A 26540-nucleotide genomic window follows, 5' to 3' on the forward strand; every position below is an offset into this window, starting at 1 on the left:
TAAACTGAAATTAACAGAAAGCACAAGAATGATATATTTTTACATAACAAACATGTACACTGACATATCATTAGAAGAGTTTGGTAAAATTACAGAAAAGCATCAAGTTTAAGATATCTGGTGGTGAATAGTCAAGTGAAAGTAAGGTTCTTGGTTGAAGTGAAGAGTGGGGCACTAAATGAGGGGCACTAAATGACAGGTTAGGACTAGCATTAGACTGTAATGTAGAAAGTGCAGAAACTCTCATCTGAAAAATGTTTTTGCAGACCTAAGAAACAATAGGGGCATTAACTCCCTGGGTAGTCAAAAATGATATCTTTTTACATAACAAACATGTTCACTGACATACTGCACCTGCTCACCTCCTGAGTCCCAGACTAGCCTTAATCTCAGGGGTGATCAATTCGTAATAGATTTTAAAAAATATCAATTTTGTGTACTCATTCCTGTGTAGAATTCCATTGTCTCGTGGTGGTTGAGAAGCCGCCTCATGGCCTCATATTTGTTTACTTGTGCATCTTGTCACACTTTATAACATTAACATGAATAAACACTCCTGGGCGATTACCCATTTGAACACCTTAATTATGAATTTACAATGATTTATACAACAAAACATTTATAGGTGCCTAAAGACCCATTATACTCTCACAATTCTTTTCTTCACTTGCGCTCGAACCACAAACCAATACACTTTACGATGATGTGTCATTTTATTCGACCCAGCGCATATTGCAGTAGTCAACCGGCACTTCCTGACATATTCCTAGGCCTCCTAGTGCTCGCTACACTCCTACAGTTCCCTGCTCCAGATAATTGTTTCACCATCTATCTTCAATGTTTTAATTCAGGCTCCGCACACTGCCTTCAAAAGGTACTATCGGCTTTCCGTTGATCATTTATTTTCAATCACATGAAACCTTTATTATGTATTAACTTCAACATACAGTTATACTGATCATTAACACTCGGTACTATAAATAATCTCACTGTTCGTCTTCACTTTCATAACGACTCACGTACTTTCAGTTCTAACTGACTTAGAATGCGTCCCGCGGTACTGACTTGCAGTGTCAATGTGTCAGAGTATCAAACTGTTTCAAACAACTGATGATGTGAGGTTCCACTTCCTAGTATTTGTGGACGATATGGTTTCCCGCGCGGGTCATCTGCGGTTGCTCAAGAGGGAGGGGGGTTGGTTATCCTAAATCGGCACTTGCACGTCGATTTGTATCTCTTAATTTATCCAACTTAATAAACTGGCAGTAAACATTCACGTGTCGTATTCTGATCTCATATCGTTCAGAGATTACGAAGATATTACTCGATTTCTGTCTTTCAATTTTCGCGCGCTTAGTCAGCGTCCCTTCTAGGGTGATCTTTCTGACCGATAGCGAGACAGCATGGGTCTATTCCTAGAATTCTTTATTTTAATTCACAAACTTAGAATTAATTAACATGGGGATGATATCTAAAAAAAAAAAAAACCATCTGTTCAAGTCGGTGGTTGGAATGAATATTTTAATTATTATCTGAGAAGATAACTGGAGTTCATTTTGTATTCTGTCATGTTGGTGCATCTGTGAGCCCTTTAGAAATTTTATCATTGGCTGAAACTGCAGCGGTTAGTTTAAATATCTCCCCTTGACAACTTAACAACAATAAGCCTGGGGATACGGGAAACTTTATTGCGACATTTCTCCATATTACTGATGTATGGGTTGCACCCTTGTTCAGAAATAAACGCTCCCTCACTTCCTTGTAGCAGTCAGCACTGTTGTTCTGAATGCTCGATTTAATCCTCTTAACTTTCGACATGGAAATACATCACCCATTATTACAGCCTTATAACTTGGTGCCACTTTGCCATGAGCACACCTAACAATGTTCAAATCTTTCCGTCCACACAAGACTGACAGTGTGTATATTTCAATATTCTCATATTCCTGAATTTATTTTGTAATATCAAATCATGATACCTATGGTCCATCTCATCTGGGTACATTTTCCTGTTGCCCAGTAAAAAAAATCTTGTGATAATCATGAGATTTTTTGCTATATCCGCATCATACTTTCTTCATGAATTGATTACGGCATCCTTTCCTTTCCTTTCCTTTCCTTTCCGACAGTGACTGATCTCATCGCTCAGACTCTGGTTATTGACTCTCAATTCTTCATTCTCTTGTTGAATCAGGTGGATCAAGTTGACAAAATCTTGGACATCACTGTCAGGCTCTCCACATTCCAGGCATGGCCTTGCTTCTATATGCCTTTGGATCAATTGGACTCCTTCTTCTCTTCCGTCTTCTTCTTCATCATCTTCTCCTTCGTCCTCATCTTCTTCTTGGTCGTCTTCTGCTTCTATTCAAATTCTCTTGTTTTCCTCCTAGCTCCGAGTTGTCGTTTGTCCTCGAATCTAGGGGCGTTTGAGTTTAGCTCGCTACTATATTGAGAGTGTTGCAACGGCGCATTCCTTTCCCCGTTGTGACCACCATTAGCGTGCTTCTTCCAATTGTCTTCTAAATATTGCTGTGTTTCCTGATGTAGCTCCTCCATGGTCTGTATCATCGCCTCTATATAGGGTTTCCTATCATCTCAGTCCCAAACACTACACGGCTTGTCATCCTTTCGGTCATGATTCTGGATGGCCTCCTTCCATTTCCTCTTCTTCAGCTCATCGAGGTACTGCTGGGTTTCTGAGTGTCGATCCTCCCTATCTCTATGGTATTCCTCCATGTAAGGCCTTCGGGTATTCTGATTCCTTCCGTGGTATGGCTGAGTTTCGCTCCTTTTTTTTCTTTCAAAATGGCGCCCGGTAATGATGGCGTTGTGTTTTATTCTCCGAGTAAATTAACCGTGAAATGTGACGAAAAGTGCGGAAAATGTTGAAGATAAGTAAAAAATGGAATGTTGTGTGATTCATGTGATCGATGGTGGCATCATAAGTGCGGAAATTGCCCTAGAGACGTAAAAACTAATGAAAATGTTGACTGGATTTGTGAGCAGTGTGTTCGGAATGTTGTTGTTGGGGACGGCGTTGACGAAGCACCGAAAACAGTCGATGAGGAATATAAATGTGCATTAGAAATTATAAACATTCTAAAAAAGGATAATGAGACTCTTAAAGTTGAAAATCAAGAATTAAAAGAAAGACTGCGATCGCTAGAATTTGGGACTGACCATTCTTCGAGTGATATACCGGTACAAGTAACAAACTCAAGCACGTGGTGTCAAGTAGTTCGTGGATGGCCGGCTAAGAAGAAATCTACAACTGAATTTCCGGAAATAAACATCAGAAATAGGTTTTCTGCCCTAAATAATTTAATTCTGGAAGAAAGTGATCGCGCGTGTGAAACCAAATCATCGCGATCCACTGTCGTTGCCGTACCGATTTTAAAATTTAGGCCTAGAACTCAGATTCAAGACCCAGTTAGGCCGAAATCAGCGAAGGTAGCTGTGTTTGGTGATAGCCAAGGAAGGGGAATTGCGGGAGTGATTAACGACGAGAATATAGCAGCAACCGGAGAAATATATCCAGGAGCTTCTATCAGCAGTGTTGTGGAAAACGTAGAAGCAGCAACTAGGAACGTCGGGAGCGGCGATGCAGTGCTTATCATCGGTGGGACGAACGACGTAGCTCACGACGACGCCAAGAATGTAAGATCACAACTTAAACATACATTAGGGAAGCTGACCCACACTAACGTTTTTGTAGTGAACGTGCCCCACAGGCATGATTTGAATAGAGACTCGTGTGTGAACATTGAAGTGGACAAGGTCAATACAGATATTGTTAAAATTTGTAAACATTTTCGGAATACTCAGGTTATTGAATGCAGCAGTTTTGAGAGATACTGTTATACAAAACAATTCAGGCAAACGAAAGATAGCAAATATTGTTCTAGATTTTATTCATCTTAAGATATGTACTGTAAAACAGGCAACTCCCTTGAGTTATAATACTGACCAGGAAAACTAGTAGAAAGAGCCAGCTGTACTTCAAGCTGGCTCAGTCAACTAGAAAAAGAAACTCAGGATAGTAAGGAATTTCAAGTTACCCAATTGCAACAGTCAAGTTTTAGGGAGGAAGGGGGTCTGAGATTGCTCTTGGTAAACTGTCAAAGTGTAGTAAATAAACAATTAAAATTCGGTACATTGATGGAATCTTATGAGACTGATGTGGTGATAGGAGTGGAATCATGGTTGAAAGAAGGGGTGGGTAATAGAGAAGTATTTCCCGAAGGGTACACAGTGTATCGTAGAGACCGAGGAGATAAAAAGGGAGGGGGGTGTTTATTCTGGTGAAGGAAACTTACTGTTCACATGAATGGTTTACCGATGAAAGGGATGAAATATTAGGGATAAAATTAGTTTGTGATAATATGAAGTAGGTGGGAATTATAGGAATATACAGGCCTGGAAGAGAGGAAAGAGACATGGAAATCTTTGAGAAAATAATAGATTATACTTGTAAAAACAATAATAATGATATGGTAATAATTGGGGGAGATCTAAATTTGCCTGAAGTTGAATGGAATGGAGCTGCAAGAAAAGCCCATGAACAGAAACTGGCAAATAAGTTAATTTGGGAGGGAGGATTTACACAAGTAGTACAAGAACCGACTCGTCTCAATAACTTACTAGATGTATGCTTGGTTAAACCATGGGAAATTGTTGATAAAACTGAGGAAATTGAAGGAATAGGAGACCATAAGGCTGTAATAATGGATGTAAGACTCGTACCAAAAAGGCTTAATAAGAGGGTTACACAAGACAAGAAATTGTACAGAAAAACTAAAGTTGATGAATTTGGGACTTACCTTAAATCACAATTCAGTTGTTGGATAAGTGAAGGGAGTAACGTGGATACACTTTGGGCTAAATTTAAAGAAATCATTTGGGAAGGAGAGAAGAGATTTGTACCTGTTAAGAAGGGTAAAATGACCTCAGACCCTGTTTGTTATACAAGGGAAATAAGAAAATTAAAAAGAAAATGTAGAATAGTAAACAGGAAAATCAAAGAGGGTAGGGAGAGTAGAGAAACTAGAAAACAGCTAATGAGGGAACTGAATAGAGTGAAAAAGGAAGCAAAAGAGAATTATATGAATGGCATACTTCAAGAGGGTAATGACCACAAAGGGAAATGGAAAAAGCTGTATACATATATCAGGAATCAAAAAGGAAAAGGAATCCAAATTCCTACAGTGGTGGGAGAAGGGGGTGAACACTATCTAACAGATACTGAGAAAGCAAACCTATTTAGTAGGGAATTTAGAGATTCAGTAGATGATTGTCAAGAGTTGGAAACCGAAACAGAAGATAGAGAGGGAGAGAGACAGAGGGAAACAAGAAGCTTCTCATTCACAAACGAAGATATTTTCAGAGAAATCCAACTGCTTCAGCAAGGAAAAGCAGCAGGAAGTGATCAAATTACTGGGGAGGTATTAAAGACAATGGGGTGGTACATAGTGCCTTATATAAAATTTCTCCTTGACTATGTCATAAATAATAGTGTAATACCAAAGGAATGGAAGGAATCTATAATAATACCAATTTATAAAGGAAAGGGTGATAAAAGGAAACCAGAGAACTACAGGCCAATCAGCCTGACCAGTATAGTTTGTAAAATACTGGAGAGTTTAATATCGAAGTACATCAGAGGGATATGTATGGAGCCAGTATGGATTTAGAAAGAAATTTTCTTGTGAGGCACAACTGGTGGGATTTCAGCAGGACATATCAGATCAGTTGGATTCAGGAGGTCAGATAGATTGCATAGCCATAGATCTTTCCAAAGCCTTTGATAGAGTGGAACATGGAATATTATTAAAGAAATTGGAGGGAATAGGATTGGACGTAAGGGTTACACGTTGGATAAAAACATTTCTAAATTCAAGGGTTCAGAAAGTCAAAGTAGGAAATAATGTATCTCAGGAAGAGAAAGTTTGGAAGGGAATTGCACAGGGTAGTATAATCGGTCCGTTACTTTTCTTAATATACTCAAATGATTTAGGGAACAATATAACTTCAAAAATAAGATTGTATGCAGATGACATAATTGTTTATAGGGAAATAAACAACATTGAGGATTGTTCAGAATTACAAAAGGACCTTGAAAGTATCCAACAATGGGTTGAAGAAAATAATCTGAAGGTTAATGGAGGCAAATCAACTGTTACAACTTTTACAAACAGGAGCTTTAACACTGAATTTGAATATACTTTGGATGAGGTAGTTATCCCAAAAGATGGCAAGTGCAAATACTTAGGTGTGAGATTTGAAAGTAATTTGCACTGGAAGGGTCATATTGATGACATTGTTGGGAAAGCATACAGATCGTTACATGTCATAATGAGGCTACTTAACGGATGCAATAAAGAATTAAAAGATTAAAGTTACTTAAGTATGGTTCGTCCATTATTGGAATATGCAAACAGTGTTTGGGATCCTCACCAAGAATACCTAATAAAAGAAATAGATAGTGTGCAGAGGAAAGCAGCAAGATTTGTAACAGGGGATTTCAGGAGAAAGAGTAGTGCATCAGAAATGTTAAAGGAACTTGGGTGGGAAACTTTAAGTAAGAGAAGGGAGAAAACTAGACTTATAGGATTATATAGAGCCTATACAGGCGAAGAAAAATGGGGAGATATCCATGAGAGGCTTCAGTTGGAAAATAATTATATCGGCAGGACTGACCACAAATATAAAATTAGAAGGAATTTTAGCAGAAGCGATTGGGGTAAATTTTCATTCATTGGGAAGGGTGTGAAGGAGTGGAACAGTTTACCAGGGTTGGGTTTGATCCTTTTCCAAAATCTGTACAGATATTCAAGAAGAGAATAAACAGCAACAGAGAAAATAAATGAAGTGTTAGAGGGCATTCGACCAGTGCAGGTTATTGTAAATAAAAAAATGTGTGTGAATAAATTAATTCCATCCCATGGTCTAAGGAGTTTGGACAGCCAAAGTAGGGGACTGCCTGTAGGGGTGAAGTACAGTGGGGACTTCGAGGGCCCTGGGACCGCTACGGTAGCTGTGAAGGCCCTTCAGGAACTCTGAAAAGTGGTGGCAAAAGGGGCTCTGGTTAAGATGCAGCAGGTCGTTATGCTACTTAGGATCCAGAACGGGTTAAAAAAAAGTAAATAAATAAATGCAATGTAAATATTAATCTTATACCAGTTGTATAGTATCATTTGAAGTAATTCCACATACTGTATATCAGTTGATTATATTTGTAAGTAGTACAGGAGATATTATAAGTAGAATTTTGTAAACAATACAAATTTATTAAGGATGAGCTGTGTGTTTAATAGAAAATATTGTTAGCGTAAATTGTATAATATTGTATTATAGGAAAATTTTCTTCTCTTGTTAATTTAATAATTAGTGCTTGACAATAATGTATTTTAGTGTACCATTTGCCACCGAGGTAGACACCTCATTTGCAAATAAAGAGATTTGATTTGATTGATATCCACAATATCCCCTTTCGCCTCGGAATTTATCATGATTCATTTGCCGCATGCGTTCCGCAAATCCTCTTCGGTCCCCATCCTCGGTCATACAACCTCTTGGGCTCTGGATCGGTACTCATTCCCCGACTTCTGCTACTTATGGTTCTGCTTTCCGTCTCCCTTTCGATGTTATTGATCTATTGCTGTCTGTGCCTGGGTTGCCTTTGGTTAGAGTGATATGTGGTCTGATCTAACTGGCACAACAGAGCTTCCGCTTGTACTGCCGTCCGAATATTCGATGCAATCATCATCCACTGGACCTCAAATGGCAACTGCTACCCAATAGCGCTCATGAGTTCTGTCTCACTAACCGGATTGTTTAGTTCATGCATCTTGTGAAATTGTGCCACAAAATACTCTGAATATTTAGTTGGGGATGATGTTGAATAACGTCTGGAATACAACTCCAACCTCAGATCTTGCTGTTCTTCGATACTCCAAAATTTCTGCAAAAATGCCTGTCGGAATCCCATGAAATCCTTGAATGTGTATAAGAAGGCCCTGAACCACATTGCAGGTGCTCTGTCTAAGAACTTCTCTACAGTTCATATTTGCCGCTCTGCCAGAATCCTATTCTCACTAATATAATTAGTGATCTCATGGATGAATCCTTTCGGGGTTATGTGTCCTTGGGCATCAATTCTGGGTGGTTTGTTGTGTGACATTTTAATAACGTGGACCAAAGATGTCAGAATGGCATTTGATAAGGATGACAATCGTCTCCTACCTCAAACTTAAGTCCGGTCGTATCAGCTTGTGACGTGCCTTCCTTTTTGTGAATTCCCTGATTGTCTAGGGTATCGAACTCTCGGTATTAGAGATGGAAGTTCTGAACTGACCCTGGCTGCTTAAATTATTCCACTGTCCTGACCTCCGTATCAACGATCACCTAGCTTTGTTCTGTCAACCCTTCAGTTTTCCGGAACAATGCTATGTGTGCCTCCTCACACTATGTGATTCTCCAGCTACGGTCTTCCGAATTCATCTTTATATTCTCAATTTCGTTCCTTAATCCGGCGACCAGTACTAGGGTACGTACAGTTTCTCCCCATAACTCGTCAATCACCTCCTCGTGCCTATCCAGAGTGCTCGCAGTCTGTGCGTTTTTGCTTTTCATGTGTCGTTCTCCTTATGACATTTGCCCCTCACCTCTTCTTCAGGTCCCCACGGTCGACCAACCTCTGAGCCACAACCTCCTGTATACTGGCCATTAGTTTTTCCTTAATTTTGTTACATTCTATTAACACCTCATCCCTGAACCGATCAACCTTTTCATTGACACTAATGATACATGAGACGATATGCCTTTTCAGTTCATCCTTAGCAAAATGACACACCTCCTGGACTTGGGCCATTTGGTCCCGTAATTCCCGTCCCAGTGAGATACTGGCGGCATGAACCTCAGCTATTTGTTCCATGAGTTTTATTCTATTAATTTCACGTGTGGCCTGTACCATATTGACTATATTTTCTAGACATACACTAGTGGCCTGTAGTTGTTCCATAAATTCCTGTCTAGTAACAACATTAGTGGCCTGAATTTGTTCCGTATTAAGAGCCAATGCTTGCATTAAATCTTCCAACGTGAGAGCCTTTACTTCTCCCTGTCTGTCTAACTGTTTATCTTGGGGACGCTCCCCACCTTCATCTGACATTATATCAAATGAGAAAAGAGGGCTGATCAGCCTCTCATCCTATCGCACACGATTATGACAATTGTGGGTCTAGGCCCTATCATACGGTTATATCCTCATTAATATTTTCTAAAATTTTAAATTTCCAATCTCAAATCAATATTTTTCGCTTCCACATAGCAAATTACATTAACAAGTATTTCAAATTTGCATGTTAATTGACCTCACATTTTTATTATGCCTGAAATTCATATCATCAATCACTCCAGAGTATGACAACAACAGCAACCATCGATAATACAATGATGAGAAACTTGAAGTCTCTTGTCTTGAAATAATTTAAATTTAACTTACACAGTTCCATTATCTCTTTATTAATACTTGAATTTGGCAGCAACCATCGATAATACAATGATGAGAAACTTGAAGTTTCTTGTCTTGAAATAATTTAAATTTAACTTACACAGTTCCATTATCTCTTTATTAATACTTGAATTTGGTGCTCAGTCACATTTTTACCAAATCCAGTATTCCTAATAAATTTTGCCTATATAAAATTCCTACCCATGGATAGTTACATTTATGTGGAGTTTCATTAAATCATATTACAATTGAATTTCATATAAAAGAGGGAATTATTAAATTAATGAGCCTTTATAGCAATGAACTACTATAATTTAATTATCAAGTCTAGCCCCATTTGAAACTAACCTTAATCTAACATGAATTACTACTTTACACATATAATATAAATCCATTATTAAGCTTAAAGGTGATGCGGTCAATAATTAATTAAATATCCCGATTGGGTTTACATTTAAGTCAAACAAATAGGCCTATCTATGATGCAATCAGCCCCTTTACGTTGGGCGCCATGATGCACCCGCTCAAATTCTGAGTCCCAGACTAGCCTTAATCTCAGGGGTGATCAGTTCATGATAGATAAAAAAATTATCAATTTTGTGTACTCATTCCTGTGTAGAATTCCATTGTCTCATGGTGGTTGAGAAGCCTCATGGCCCCATATTTGTTTACTCGTGTATCTTGTCACACTTTATAATATTAACATAAATAAACACTCCTGGGCAATTACCCATTTTAACACCTTAATTATGGATTCACAATGATTTATACAACAAAACACTTATAGGTGCCTAAAGACCCATTATACTCTCACAATTCTTTTCTTCACTTGCGCTCGAACCACAAACCAATACACTTTACGATGATGTGTCATTTTATTCGACCCAGCGCATATTGCAGTAGTCAACCGGCACTTCCTGACATATTCCTAGACCTCCTAGTGCTCACTACACTCCTACAGTTCCCTGCTCCGGACAATTGTTTCACCGTCTATCGTGAACTTTTTAATTCAGGCTCCACACACTGCCTTCAGAAGGTACTATCAGCTCTCCCTTGATCATTTATTTTCAATCACATGAAACCTTTATTATGTATTAACTTCAACATACAGTTATACTGATTATTAACACTCGGTACTATGAATAATCTCACTGTTCGTCTTCACTTTCATAACGACTCACGTACTTTCAGTTCTAACCGACTTAGAATGCGTCCTGCGGTACTGACTTGCAGTGTCAATGTGTCAGAGTATCAAACTGTTTCAAACAACTGATGATGTGAGGTTCCACTTCCTAGTATTTATGGACGATATGGTTTCCCGCGCGGATCATCCGTGGTTGCTCAAGAGGGAGGGGGTTGGTTATCCTAAATCGGTACTTGCGCGTCAATTTGTATCTCTTAATTTATCCAACTTAATAAACTGGCAGTAAACATTCACGTGCCATATTCTGATCTCATATCATTTGGAGATTACGAAGATATTACTAGATTTCTGTCTTTCACTTTTTGCGCGCTTAGTCGCGTCCCTGCTAGGGTGATCTTTCTGACCAATAGTGAGACAGCATGAATCTATTCCTAGAATTCTTTATTTTAATTCACCAAACTTAGAATTAATTAACATGGGGATGATATCTAATAAAAACCATCTGTTCAATTCGGTGGTTGGAATGAATATTTTAATTATTATCTGAGAAGATAACTGGAGTTCATTTTGTATTCTGTCATGTTGGTGCATCTGTGAAGCCTTTAGAAATTTTATCATTGTCCTGTCCTTCTTGGCTTGGCCAGTACCCAACTCAATGCCTGATTATCAGTTTTAAGACCAAAAGGGAGATGTTCAAGATACATTCTGAACCATTCTATAAAGACGACAGCAGCTAAGGCTTCCAATTCATAAATGGAATAGTTTCGTTCAGCAGGATTTAAACTACGTGAAGCATAAGAAATGGGATGACGTCCCTCTTCAAATTCCTGAAGTGGAACACCAGATATACTTGTCAAAGAGGCATCGGTTTGAAGAATGAAACATTTAGAAACATCTGGCACTGCCAGAACGGGAGCATTACATAAAGGAGACTTCAAGTCATAAAAGGCTTCAAGTTGGACACCACCTCACACAAATTTAGCATCTTTTCTTCTCAGAGCATGTAATGGAGCTGCTCGTTCAGCGAAGTTGGGGATAAGTTTTTCAAAGAAATTAACCATGCCAATGAACCTGGCTACAGCTGACACCTTTAGCGGTAGGAAAATTTGGATGGCTGCTGTACAGGATTGATCAATAGAGACACCTTTCTCAGATGCAGTATGGCCTAAGAAGGACATCTAGGGTTTTGCAAAAGTAACCTTGATAGCATTAAGGGTTAGGTCTGCTTTACACAGTCTATTAAGGACTTCATTAAGTTGGACACGGTGCTCTTCAAATATTTCACCGAAATTTACCAAATCATCAAGGTAATTGTACACATACTTGAATTTAATGTCTGACAAAACATTATCTAGTAACCAAGTAAGGACAGCAGCACCTGTACTTAATCTGAACGCTACCCTCTCAAATTCATGGAGGTTCCAATCAGTGGCAAAAGCAGTGAGATGCTTGTATTTCTCAGAAGAGGTATGTGATAATATGTCTGATTCAAATCAAAAGTGGTAAAAATTTTGGCATTAGCAAACCAAGGAAAACAAGAGTGCAAATCAGGAAGGGGAACAGATTGAAGGACAACTCTCTTGTTCAATATCTGACAGTCTACAACAGGACAATAATCACACTGCAGTTTAGGGACAAGAAACATGAGAGAAGAGTAAGCAGATTTAGAAGGACGTATTACACCATCAGCAAGCATTTGATCAATAATAGCCTAAAGGACTTTCATTTTGGGAGGTGACAACCGATATGGAGGAGAGCGAACAGGTACCTTATCAGTAGAGCCTGGATTATATGTAATATAAGAATGGGAAATATGTACATAAATATGTAGCTACAATTGACAAAATATGTAGTTAAATATGTTAAAAATTAAAGATATGTGACTTAATAGCTAAGCTTTATTTGTGTATTCTTGCACACAGAAAAGGAAACAAAATCGAAAAAAATATTTAAAATTGCAGATGTTATTCAAGCTGTAATTTTCATTTGGTGGCACAGTTAATATCTAAATAGTTTTCTAAATTTTCTGCAGTCATCAAATGCCTTTTATCTGTTAGGATGTTCTTATATATAGAAAAATACCTTTGAACTTCACATGAAGTCACTGCCACCGATTTCAAATTGCCCGGCAAAAATATTTAATTGTAGACGTGCTCGAGCAAGGAAGATCTTTATTAAGAGAGAAGAAATTTGATCTCATGGAACACAGATATGCTTATTTGAAAAATGTTTCTGAAGACTTCTATGAGGAGTAGCCTTTTATGGAAGCGAATCATGGGCAGTAACCGAAGAAAGAAAGAAAGAAAGAAAGAAAGAAAGAAAGAAAGAAAGAGAAAAGGCCCTTTTAACATGTGACATTAAGTCAAGGACTGACAAAGGGATCAGAAGAGAAGATTCACTTAATCTGAGAGGAGAACAATGTAACAAAGTTTGTGCAAGGGAAGATCGATAGACACAGCTTGAAACACCCAAGACTTGCACTGTCAGTATAGCTAATGGATGCGATTCTTCGACAAAATAATTCATTTTAAAATATTAAATTATATTTAGATGTTAGAGACACACAGGCTTTTTACAGTAAACTATTTTCAAGTGTTTACTTAAAAGTCTTAAGTTGATGTAAAATTAGTGAAATTTTTTTTTGTTTCTTTCAAATGCACTATATCCTTCAAAATATATAATATACTAGCTGATGTACCCGTGCTTCGCTACGGGATTCTCAGAAATACTGACTTGGTGGTTTTCCCAACTGAATTCAACATAGGTCATTACCAAAAAGGTCAGTAGAAATGTAGCGATTGAAAGCAATGTTATCATATAAAATACTCAATCAAATTAATAACCGCACACTTTCTCACTTTCAACGAACAGTACTACGGTGTCGATCTAAGAGTCCAAAGTTCCAGAGCTGGAATAACCAGGTCGCAGACTGCCGTGAACACTCCTCTGTCATTATTTCGTTAAATATGCACACTACTCATTCCAATCAGTGGCTCAGAGTAGGGATTGTATAGCTCGAATACTATGATGAACCAGTGTGTTACGTACCAGATATATCAGAAAATGTATGAACCAGAGGAATGGCATGCTAAAGAAGAAAGTTATCTTACACCCCAGCTACTTCCCGCCAATATACAGGCAGGCTGTTACAGTTGGTATGACCAGGCGAGTTGGCCGTGTGGTTACGGGCGCGCAGCTGTGAGCTTGCATCCGGGAGATAGTGGATTCGAACCCACTGCCAGCAACACTGAAGATCGTATTCGGGAGATAGTGGGTTCGAGCCCCACTGTCGGCAGCCCTGATGATGGTTTTCCGTGGTTTCCCATTTTCACACCAGGCAAATGCCGGGACTGTACCTTAATTAAAGCCACGGCCACTTCCTTCCACTTCCTAGACCTTTCCTATCCCATCATCGCCATAAGACATATCTGTGTCGGTGCGACGTTAAGAAAAAAAGATGGCATTCCATGGTTTCCCGTTTTTACACCAGTCACACCAGGCTGTACCTTAAAGCCAAGGCCACTTCCTTCACACCACTATTCATTTCCTATCCCATCATCACCATAAGACCTACCTGTATCGGTGCGACGTCAAGCAAATTAAAAAAACCTCGGTACGCTGCAGTAATCCTATCTATCAGGGATGAGAGGAAACAGAAGACAAAAAGCATGTCGCAACAAACAATGGTCAATGTAATGTTATCATTGATAAAGTTTATGAGCTTTCTATATTGCAGGCCTTCACATTAGTTTTCTTTCGACTATGTGATATTAGGGTGTCTTACAAAGTAATTTATATCGTAGACTGTAGTTCCTTATTCTCAGACTTTACATACTTATTTTCACTCAATTCTGTTTACCCATTTTCTCGTGACTCGGCGCTGATATGGACTCAGTAACAAAAATCCAAATTCATGAATATCTCCAATTATATGCGGTACGGTAACAATGTACAAGACATAAGTGATCGTAAATTTAATAACTTCTTACATAACTACTACTAACTTACGACATAACTAAAGTTATGTTGGTTATGTAGTACATCGATACGACCACTAATAACATAAATAACTTATTTGAGAATTACATTTCAGACCTTCCCCTAAACTACCATTTCACTCAGTGTGAATAAAATAATTTATAGCCGAGCTTGTAGCGGTTCATCACCCGACATTACATGCCGATTTTCATTAAATTCTCGTCAGCCGTTTTCTATTGATGCGTGTACAGACAGACAGACAGACAGACAGACAGACAGACAGACAGACAGAGACAGACAGACAGACAGAAATTATGGAAAAATAAAAATGCATTTCCATGTTCCTGTGGACATGACAGATACAGAAATACCATTCATTTCAAATTCTGAGCAATGTACAGGCAAAACACTTATTTTATATATAGATTACATTTCAGGCCTTCCTCTAAACTACTACTTCACTCAGTGTGAATAACATTATTGATAGCCTAGATTATAGCGACCTATTCCCCGAATTTGCATACCAATTTTCGTGAAGATACGACCACTAAGAAAATAAATATTTGACAATTAAATTTTAGGCCTTCCCCTAAACTACCATTTTTCTCAGCGTGTATAGCCTATATTGTAGCGACTTATTTCCCATCTTTGTCTAGCGATTTTCATTAGGACACAACCACTAATAACATAAATATTTGAGAATTAAATTTCAGGCCTTCCTCTAAACTACCATTTCACTCAGCATGATTAAAATAATTTATAGCCTAGATTGTAGCAGTTCATCACACGACTTTACATTCCGATTTTAATTAAATTCTCTTCAGCCGTTTTCTCATGTTGCGTGTGCATACATACACACAGACAGACAGACAGACAGACAGACAGACAGACAGACAGACAGACAGACAGACAGACAGACAGACATTACAGAAAAGTAAAAAGTGCATTTTCTTGTCACTGAGGACATGACCGATACAGAAATACCATTCTTTTCAAATTCTGAGCAATGTACAGACAAAATTCTTATTTTATATATATAGATATAATATTCATCAAAATATTTATTGTGCATCAAAATATGTAAAAGTATGTAATTTTAAACTCCTGGAATGATGGTTCTTTAATGTGATTCGCCGAAATTTTTGCCTATCTTGTAGCTACGTATATGGGAACAGAATGTGTAATTACATATAATCCAGACTTTAATTATCAGTGACTTCAATTTTGTACACCTAACTTGTCAGTAAATACATCTGGAAATTTATCACAGAGATTCTTAAGTTGGTTGGCCTGATCATCAGCCAAATGATCAAAATCAAAAGCTTTGGGTTCACCCTTATCTTCAGAAACAGCATTGACATAAGGAAGAATAGGGGAGTAATTACACAGCTTAAAAATTCTCATGGAAAATGTAAAATGGAAATCATTGTACTGCAGGTCCAAAATCATACCAGTTCTGGCAATAAAATTTGCACCCAAAACAAAAGGAGAAGATAAATCTTTCACAACTAATACTGGCATTTTCCATGTAAAATCACGGATTCTGATTTTGACATCTAGAAATCCTACTATATTCAAAGAGTTAAAATTTGCAGTATGGCAGGTTAATGACACCGACTTCAATGGAGGTAACTTGCAAACAGTTTTCATTGAGTTATACCAGTTCTCTCTACTTCCAGAATCTACCAATGCACAGACAGGTTCATTATTTATCTCTATGCATATGTAAGGTAATTTACAAGGAGAGATAGCAGAAATGCCACAAGATTGTAGGAAATTGACCCTAGGTTCAGACTGGTACCTATTATCAGCCTCAGAATTAGGTGAATCATCCTTTAACACACAGTTATAACAGACAAAACATGAAGCTAGACACTTTTGAGCTTAACCACAAGAATTGGCGGTTAGTCATATAGAATTACTATTGCCAGAATGCGCAGACCCGTAAGAATTACATGGGCACTGTCTAGAGAATTTTATTTAATTTATTGCCTGCTACAGGATTTTCATCCCAATTACAACAGCATGTTTTTTTTTTAATACACAGAGAACTTACAAATAATTATTACTTAATATTACCTAGCCTAACTTAAATCTATTCTAAACTAATCTATATATATAAAATAAGAGTTTTCTCTGTACATTGCTCAGAATTTGAAAAGAATGGTATTTCTGTATCGGTCATGTCCACAGTAACACGGAAATGCATTTTTTACTTTTCCGTAATGTCTGTCTGTCTGTCTGTCTGTCTGTCTGTCTGTCTGTCTGTCTGTCTGTCTGTCTGTCTGTCTGTCTGTCTGTCTGTCTGTCTGTCTGTCTGTCTGTCTGTACACGCATCACGAGAAAACGGCTGAAGAGAATTTAATGAAAATCGGAATGTAAAGTCGGGCGATGAACCGCTACAATCTAGGCTACAAATTATTTTAATCACGCTGAGTGAAATGGTAGTTTAGGGCAAGGCCTGAAATTTAAATCTCAAATATTTATGTTATTGATGGTCATGTCTTGATGAAAATCGTTAGACAAAGATGGGAAATAAGTCGCTACAATATAGGCTGTACACACTGAGAAAAATGGTAGTTTAGGAGAAGGCCTGAAATGTTATCTATATATATAAAATAAGAGTTTTGTCTGTACATTGCCCAGAATTTAAAAAAAGGATGGTATTTCTGTATTGGTCATGTCCACAGTAACAAGGAAATCCACTTTTAAATTTTTCGTAATTTCTGTCTGTCTGTATGTATGTATGTACACGCATCACTAGAAAACGGCTAAAGATAATTTAATGTAAATCGGTAAGCAAGTTCGGGGAATAAATCGCTACAATCTAGGCCATAAATAATTTTATTCACGCTGAGTGAAATGGCAGTTTAGGGGAAGGCCTAAAATTTAATTCCCAAATATTTATGTTATTAGTGGTCCTATTTTAGTGAAAATTAGTATGCAAAGTCAGAGAAAAGGCCACTACAATCTAGGCTATAAATACTTTTATTCACGCTGATTGAAATGGTAGTTCAGGGAAAGGCCTAAAGTTTTATTCTTACATATTTATGTTATTAGCGGTCCTGTCGATAAATACTACATAACTAAAGTTATATAGTAATAAATCTCCGATCATTTATGTCTTATACATTTTTACCTTACCTGCTATGATAACAGAGATATTCATGAATTTGGATTTTTGTTGTTTAAGTCCATATCAGCACCGAGTCACAAGAAAATGGGTGAACAGAATTGAATGAAAATCGGTATGTAAAGTTGGGGAATAAGGATGATGATGATGATGATTGTTGTTTAAAGGGGCCTAACATCGAGGTCATCGGCCACTAATGGTACGAAATGAGACGAAATGGAATGACAAATTAAAAGTCTAAAATTCTCCACTGACCAGAATTCAAAGCGTGAGAACGAAGAATAAATGGATGGACATGAATTTAAAACAATCAATGGATGCGACCCGCAATGCTTTACATTCACACAAACTGACGTAAAGGAATAGGATTACTGACCAAGGGACTGCTGCTACAGCATAACACTGAATCGATGATGCTTGCAGTCTAAAGGGGGTCCAAAATCCAAGTTATCGGCCCCTCATAACAGTACTGATCGCTAGGAAAGTAGAGTCATGGTATTTGTCCTGTTGCAGTACTAATCAAAAGTAGCAGAGACGTGCGGTACTTCACACATTATGGTACAACTCACAGGTTATGAAATTTGACATATAATACAGACCTATGTTTTTCTCACTTTGCGGTGCCATTTACAGGCAACGCAAACCTATGGTGTTCATCGCATAAGAGTACTAATCACAGGCAAGGCAGAACCATGGTCCTGCTCATATTGTGGTACTAATCAAAGGTACTGTAAAAGCCGACCGCACGGTGCTCCTGCGTGCTACTAATCACAAACCTACTTGGTACCTAATATAGTGGTACTACGCGCAAGTAAAAGTGACCTTTGATGCTCTCCGCGTGGTGGTACAAATCACAAGTAGTTTCATGGTTCCAAGACAATCATCCCTTGGTCGCCCCTTTTAGTCACCTCTTACGACAAGCAGGGGATACCGTGGGTGTATTCTTCATCTGCGTCCCCCGCCCACAGGGGGTAGTGTGTTTGGTCCGCGAGAGGTATTTTATTTCCTTCAAGTCCGCCGGCAAGCCGGTTAGGACCCACTATCCGCCACCTGGGATGCGCCACGTGGGAGTATCACCTCTCCCCCTGCTACGCCAGCGTAGTAGATTCGTGGGGGGAATAAGGAACTACAGTCGAAAGAAAACTAAATGTGAAGGCCTACAATATAGAAAGCTCATATACTTGATCAACAATAACGTGATATTGACCATTGTTTGTTGTGATATGCTTTGTGTATTCTGTTGCCACGCATTTCCGATAGATGGGATTACCGTTGCGTACAGAGTTTTTTTATTTATTTGCTTTACGTCGCACCGACACAGATAGGTCTTATGGTGACGATGGGTTAGGAATGGGCTGGAAATGCGAAGGAAGCGGCCGTGGCCTTGATTAAGGTTTAGCCCCTGCATTTGCCTGGTGTGAAAATGGGAAACTACGGAAACCCATCTTCAGGACTGTCGACAGTGGGGTTCACATCCACTATTACCCAGATGCAAGCTCACATTCGCGCACTCCCAACCGCAATGCCAACTCGCCCGGTCGTACCGAATATAAAAGCCTGCCTGAATATTGGCGGGAAGTAGCTGGGGAGTTAGAGAACTTTCTTCTTTAGCATGCCATTCCTGTGGTTCATAAATTCTCTGATACTGCTGGTACGTAACGCACTAGTTCATCGTAGCATTCGAGCTATTCAATCCCTACTCTGTGGCACTGATTGGAATAAGCAGTGTACTCACTTACATAAACGATGGCAGAGGAGTGTTCACGGCCATCTGCGGCCTGGTCATTCCACCATCGGGAATTTGGACTGTTATATCGGCACCATAGTAATAGTCGTTAAAGGTGAGAAAGAGTTTTTCATCTGATCGAGTATTTTATATGATAACATTGCTTTTAATTGCTACATTCCTACTGACGTTTATTGTAATGACCTATGTTGACTTCAGTTAGAAAACCACAAAGACAGTCATTCTGAGAATCCCGTAGCGAAGCACGGGTAGATCAGCTAGTTTTAATCTAATCATTTTTACTGAAAAAACTGAACGACTTTCCAGACATTCTGCATTGCCATAAAAACAAAGTTTAACTTCATAAATAAAAGTTTCACATTTATTCACATTTAATAACAATAACACAGTATACAGTCTAAAGCATTAACATTTGGAAAAAAAAAAACACACACACACAAAATATCAAAGAGCAATACACTGCTTATTATGACATTAACGGGAATATAAAGGCTGGCCGTTGTGATGCTCCATTCTGACTGTTGTATCAATTACATGGCCTTTCTTGCTGACATTAATTCTTTTAAAAATATTGTTATGTTTGTACTGAAATCAAGAGCATTATTTTTCCCAGATCCACTGTTATAAACACTGCATAGTCTGTAAAGTGATGAATTTTGATGGCCAGATGTTCTAGCTTTTTTATTGGAAAATGTTAAATGAAATCTTGAATCTGGGCATGGCACATGGAAATTCAGCAGGGAGAAGAACACAGGATTATCAGTTTGTGAATTTATTATTTTATATATGAACATTGCTGCATCTTCCTTCGATCTTCTAAACTCTCCATTTCTAAATTTAACAAAAGCACATTGTACGAAACCATTTGAGGATACTGTGATGTTTTTTAAATGTAAATATTTCAAGTATTCTTTTGCACCCTTTCAAGTTGATACACATGCATTTTTTACCTAGGGCTCCAACCATGCTCGCATATTCCAGTTTTGGCCTGACCAAGGTGCTGTACAACTTAACACATTCACGCCCGTATCCGAGTTATTGCCTATAGCGCATGACCATGCTGTGGACCGTATCCGAGTTAGCCAAGATAAGCGCAACCTTGAAATGGAGCCGCTCCTATGCAGCTGGGATCTATTTTGGTCACAAATATGTGTGAGAGAGATGAAAGTAATCAAATCAAATCAAACTCAAAATCTCTTTTATTTGCAAATGAGGTGTCTACCTCGGTGGCAAACGGTACACTAAAATACATTATTGTCAAGCACTAAATATTAAATTAACAAGGGAAGAAAATTTTCCTATAATACAATATTATACAATTTATGCTAACAATTTTTTCTATTAAACACACAACTCATCAACTGATATACAGTATGTGGAATTACTTCAAATGATACTATACAACTGGTATCAGATTAAATTTACAATGCATTTATTTACTTTTTTTTTTTTTTTTTACCATTCTGGAACCTAAGTAGAATAACGACCTGCTGCGTCTTAATCAGAGCCCCTTTTGCCACCACTTTTCAGAGTTCCTGAAGGGCCTTCACAGCTACCGTAGTGGTCCCAGGGCCCTCGAAGTCCCCACTGTACTTCACCCCTACAGGCAGTCCCCTACTTTGGCTGTCCAAACTCCTTAGACCAGGGGATGGAATTAATTTATTCACACACATTTTTAATTTACAATAACCTGCACTGGTCGAATGCCCTCTAACACTTCATTTATTTTCTCTGTTGCTGTTTATTCTCTTCTTGAATATCTGTACAGATTTTGGAAAAGGGTCAAACACTACCCCTGGCAAACTGTTCCACTCCTTCACACCCTTTCCAATGAATGAAAATTTACCCCAATCGCTTCGGCTAAAATTTCTTCTAATTTTATATTTGTGGTCAGTCCTGCCGATATAATTATTTTCCAACTGAAGCCTCTCACGGATATCTCCCCATGCTTCTTCTCCTGTATAGGCTCTATATAATCCTATAAGTCTAGTTTTCTCCCTTCTCTTACTTAAAGTTTCCCACCCAAGTTCCTTTAACATTTCTGATACACTACTCTTTCTCCTGAAATCCCCTGTTACAAATCTTGCTGCTTTCCTCTGCACACTATCTATTTCTTTTATTAGGTATTTGTGGTGAGGATCCCAAACACTGTTTGCATATTCCAATAATGGACGAACCATACTTAAGTAACTTTTATCTTTTAATTCTTTATTGCATCCGTTAAGTAGCCTCATTATGACATGTAACGATCTGTATGCTTTCCCAACAATGTCATCAACATAACCCTTCCAGTGCAAATTACTTTAAAATCTCACACCCAAGTATTTGCACTTGCCATCTTTTGGGATAACTACCTCATCCAAAGTATATTCAAATTCAGTGTTAAAGCTCCTGTTTGTAAAAGTTGTAACAGTTGATTTGCCTCCATTAACCTTCAGATTATTTTCTTCAACCCATTGTTGGATACTTTCAAGGTCCCTTTGTAATTCTGGATAATCCTTAATGTTATTTATTTCCCTATAAACAATTATGTCATCTGCATACAATCTTTTGATGTTATATTGTTCCCTAAATCATTTGTGTATATTAAGAAAAGTAACGGACCAATTATACTACCCTTAATGTTATTTATTTCCCTATAAACAATTATGTCATCTGCATACAATCTTATTTTTGAAGTTATATTTTTCCCTAAATCATTTGCGTATATTAAGAAAAGTAACGGACCGATTATACTACCTTGTGCAATTCCCTTCCAAACTTTCTCTTCCTGAGATACATTATTTCCTACTTTGACTTTCTGAACCCTTGAATTTAGAAATGTTTTTATCCAATGTGTAACCCTTACGTCCAATCCTATTCCCTCCAATTTCTTTAATAACATTCCATGTTCCACTCTATCAAAGGCTTTGGAAAGATCTATGGCTATGCAATCTAACTGACCTCCTGAATCCAACTGATCTGATATGTCCTGCTGAAATCCCACCAGTTGTGCCTCACAAGAAAATTTCTTTCTAAATCCATACTGGCTCCTCATGAACCAATTTTTATCATCACATATCCCTCTGATGTACTTTGATATTAAACTCTCCAGTATTTTACAAACTATACTGGTCAGGCTGATTGGTCTGTAGTTCTCTGGTTTCCTTTTATCACCCTTTCCTTTATAAATTGGTATTATTATAGATTCCTTCCATTCCTTTGGTATTACACTATTATTTATGACATAGTCAAAGAGAAATTTTAAATAAGGCACTATGTACCACCCCATTGTCTTTAATACCTCCCCAGTAATTTGATCACTTCCTGCTGCTTTTCCTTGCTGAAGCAGTTGGATTTCTCTGAAAATATCTTCATTTGTGAATGAGAAGCTTCTTGTTTCCCTCTGTGTCTCTCCCTTTCTACTGTTTCGGTTTCCAACTCCTGACAATCATCAACTGAATCTCTGAATTCCTACTAAATAGGTTTGCTTTTTCAGTATCTGTTAAATAGTGTTTACCCCTTTCTCCCACCATTGTAGAAATTTGGATTCCTTTTCCTTTTTGATTCCTGATATATGAATACAGCTTTTTCCATTCCCCTTTATGGTCATTACCCTCTTGAAGTATGCCATTCATATAATTCTCTTTTGCTTCCTTTTTCACTCTATTCAGTTTCCTCATTAGCTGTTTTCTAGTTTCTTTCCTTTCCTGCCCTCTTTGATTTTCCTGTTTACTATTCTACATTTTCTTTTTAATTTTCTTATTTCCCTCATATAATAAACAGGGTCTGAGGTCATTTTACCCTTCTTAACAGGTACAAATCTCTGCTCTCCTTCCCAAATGATTCCTTTAAATTTATCCCAAAGTGTATCCACATTACTCCCTTCACTTATCTAACAACTGAATTGTGATTTAAGGTAAGTCCCAAATTTATCAACTTTAGTTTTTCTGTACAATTTCTTGTCTTGTGTGACCCTCTTATTAAGCCGTTTTGGTACGAGTCCTACATCCATTGTTACAGCCTTATGGGCTCCTATTCCTTCAATTACCTCAGTTTTATCAACAATTTCCCATGGTTTAACCAAGAATACATCTAGTAAGTTATTGAAATGAGTTGGTTCTTTTACTACTTGTGTAAATCCTCCCTCCCAAATTAACTTATTTGCCAGTTTCTGTTCATGGGCTTCACTTGCAGCTCTATTCCGTTCAACTTCAGGCAAGTTTAGATCTCCCCTAATTATTACCATATCATTATTATTGTTTATATGAGTATAATTATTATTTTCTCAAGTATTTCCATGTCTCTTTCCTCTCTTTCAGGCCTGTATGTTCCTATAATTCCCACCTCCTTCATATTAACACAAACTAATTTTATCCCTAATATTTCATCCCTTTCATCGTAAACCATTCATGTGAACAATAAGTTTCCTTCACCAGAATAAACACACCTGCCCCTCCCTTTTTATCTCCTCGGTCTCTACGATAGACTGTGTACCCTTGTGGAATTCTGGAAATACTTCTCTATTACCCACCCCTTCTCTCAACCACGATTCCACTCCTATCACCACATCAGTCTCATAAGATTCCATCAATGTACCGAATTTTAATTGTTTATTTACTACACTTTGACAGTTTACCAAGAGCAATCTCAGACCCCCTTACTCCCTAAAACTTGACTGTTGCAATTGGGTAACTTGAAATTCTTTACTTTCCTGAGTTTCATTTTCTGGTTGACTAAGCTAGCTTGAAGTACAGCTGGCTCTTTCTACTAGTTTTCCTGGTCAGTATTATAACTCAAGGGAGTTGCCTGTTTTACAGTTCATCTAGAACAATATTTGCTATCTTTCGTTTACCTGAATTGTTTAGATGGAGGCCATGTTTTGTATAACAGTATCTCTCAAAACTGCTGCATTCAATAACCTGAGTATTCCGAAAATGTTTACAAATTTTAACAATATCTGTATTGACCTTGTCCACTTCAATGAGTAAATATCCTTATGGCTACGGCGATTTTCCCTCCCAATGCACTTTCTTTGTTTTGTTTCTGAAGGTAGCCTAGTGCTGGCACAACTAGCTGCGTAGTTGGTTTGTGATTGCACAAGCGTGTGTATAATCGTGTTCTGAATTGTAACCATGGCATGTAGGAACAACATAAATGATGCAAGTGATGAGAATTTACAAAGCACAGTTTTTCAGCTGCTTGAAAATTATCTTGGCCATGGGTATACAGTCTATATGGACAATTATTACAAATAGCGTTGGACTCGCGAAACAATTACGGGAACAGAACACTGCCGTATGTGGAACAATACGGTCAAATAGGGGGGTAAGAAAGATCTAATGGAACACAAGGCAGTTCTAAAACGGGAAGAAGTGAACCCAACATACAAGTATAGTCACCTGTCTCCGAAATCTCAGCTCCATCTTCTTCATCAGCTCCAAGTCAACGTCCCGCGATTTTGCCGCCAAAAAGGGTACCGGCCAAGGATCCATCATTTAGGTTAGATGGGAAGAAAAAGAGCATATTTTCTTGAAGTTTCCATCATCAAATAAAGTCAAGTTCCCCTCAAGAAGGTGCAAAGTGTGCTTCAAAAATAAAATTATAAGTGAAACACTCTATTTTTGTGGAAAGTGTGGTGTTTCCATTCACCCAAGAAAGTGTGACCTTAGCTACCGCACCCTACAAAGATACTAGAGGACTTCATTAAGGTATGTGGAAAATTTAGTTTCCATATCTTGTTTAGTTTATAACTTATTGTTGTTGTGTACCCGATCCTGTCCATGTGCCTAAGGCGTAGCTCAATGGATAGACGCGTGGTTAGTCCGGGGAAAAAAAAAAAGAAAATGGGTTCAAAATTCTATCCAAAGTAAATATACGCACCAAATAGGACAGGTCTAAGAAATACATAGTATTTAAATGAGAAACTTGGGTTAAAGATCACACAAAAACTTTAATTGTGAGAAATGCATGAGAAAATTATGTCAACGTACAAACTTTACAAGGATATGCACAAAATATAACATGATATCACAAAGCATGACCCTTCGATGTGACTCAAACTGACAGTCTTTATAAGTGGTGAATCAGCTGACTCAACATGCCTGTTCAGATTTATGTTAGTTGAATTTGATCCGCAAGTGGCGTAAAGCCTTAAGAAAGTTATATAAAGCAAACGCAAGTAAACAAGATACCATTCGCATTGAACGCCCAGATATTTACATGAATAAAAGCCGAATATATCGGTAAACATAAATACACAATGCAGTCTTGGGACTGATGGCACTAACCCCACAATAACACAGAAGCTAAATACGGACGGCCCGTATGCAAATGAAAAGTCAGAACTTCCACCCCGGCAAAACAGCCCGTACTGTTTCCCATAAGTTAACACAACACTGAATGCACACTATGACAACATCACACAACAAACATACACTTCAATATCACAAGTATCTGAAAGGGAAATACATGTAAATATACACTTAAATAACAATTGGCGCGTTCCTCAGTCATCTCCAGGAAGTCCGACTGTATGCAGGTACGCCCCCTCGGCGTGTCTCTGTAGTAACCAAAACAAGGTCTCAGCTGAAGAGCGTAAATGAATGACGAGTGTGAAAGTGATCAGCTGCCAGAACCTCCCCTCTGCTTTGGGATGAGTTAACGGGACCTGCGTAGCCGCACTCGGCCGCACCTTGCTGCCAGCCCTCTCTTGTATTTTATTCCTGTACAAACCAACTTTCATGGCTGCCAAATAACCTCGACTTCCAGCTCACAGGCAGAAGCAAATTACATTAAAGAAATATTCCTCGGAAATTATCCCTTCCGGTAATGCCAGCCATCTCTGGGCTCGAATTCCATGTCTTCTCATTAGCACTCACGGCCAACACAAAATCTCTATCAGCGCTCTCGGCTTTCACAACAACAGTATGCCGGTTCATAACTTGGCCATATCACGGCTTTTTTTCTCGTTGCCACGTAACTCAATATCTGTATATCCACGGCAGTGCAAATATAACCTGGCACATCCTGGCCATCTAAATATGTC

The 26540-nt window shown here is 38.1% G+C and overlaps 1 protein-coding gene across 1 annotated transcript in view; it reads left to right on the forward strand.

The window, feature by feature from the left end:
- LOC136875368 (dynein beta chain, ciliary) overlaps positions 1–26540 on the forward strand; it is a 782313-nt gene that overhangs the window by 727970 nt on the left and 27803 nt on the right. The gene's annotated exons all lie outside the window — the stretch shown is intronic.

Source organism: Anabrus simplex, chromosome 1 (genome assembly GCF_040414725.1).
Source record: "Anabrus simplex isolate iqAnaSimp1 chromosome 1, ASM4041472v1, whole genome shotgun sequence".
NCBI classification, from domain to species: Eukaryota; Metazoa; Arthropoda; class Insecta; order Orthoptera; family Tettigoniidae; genus Anabrus; species Anabrus simplex.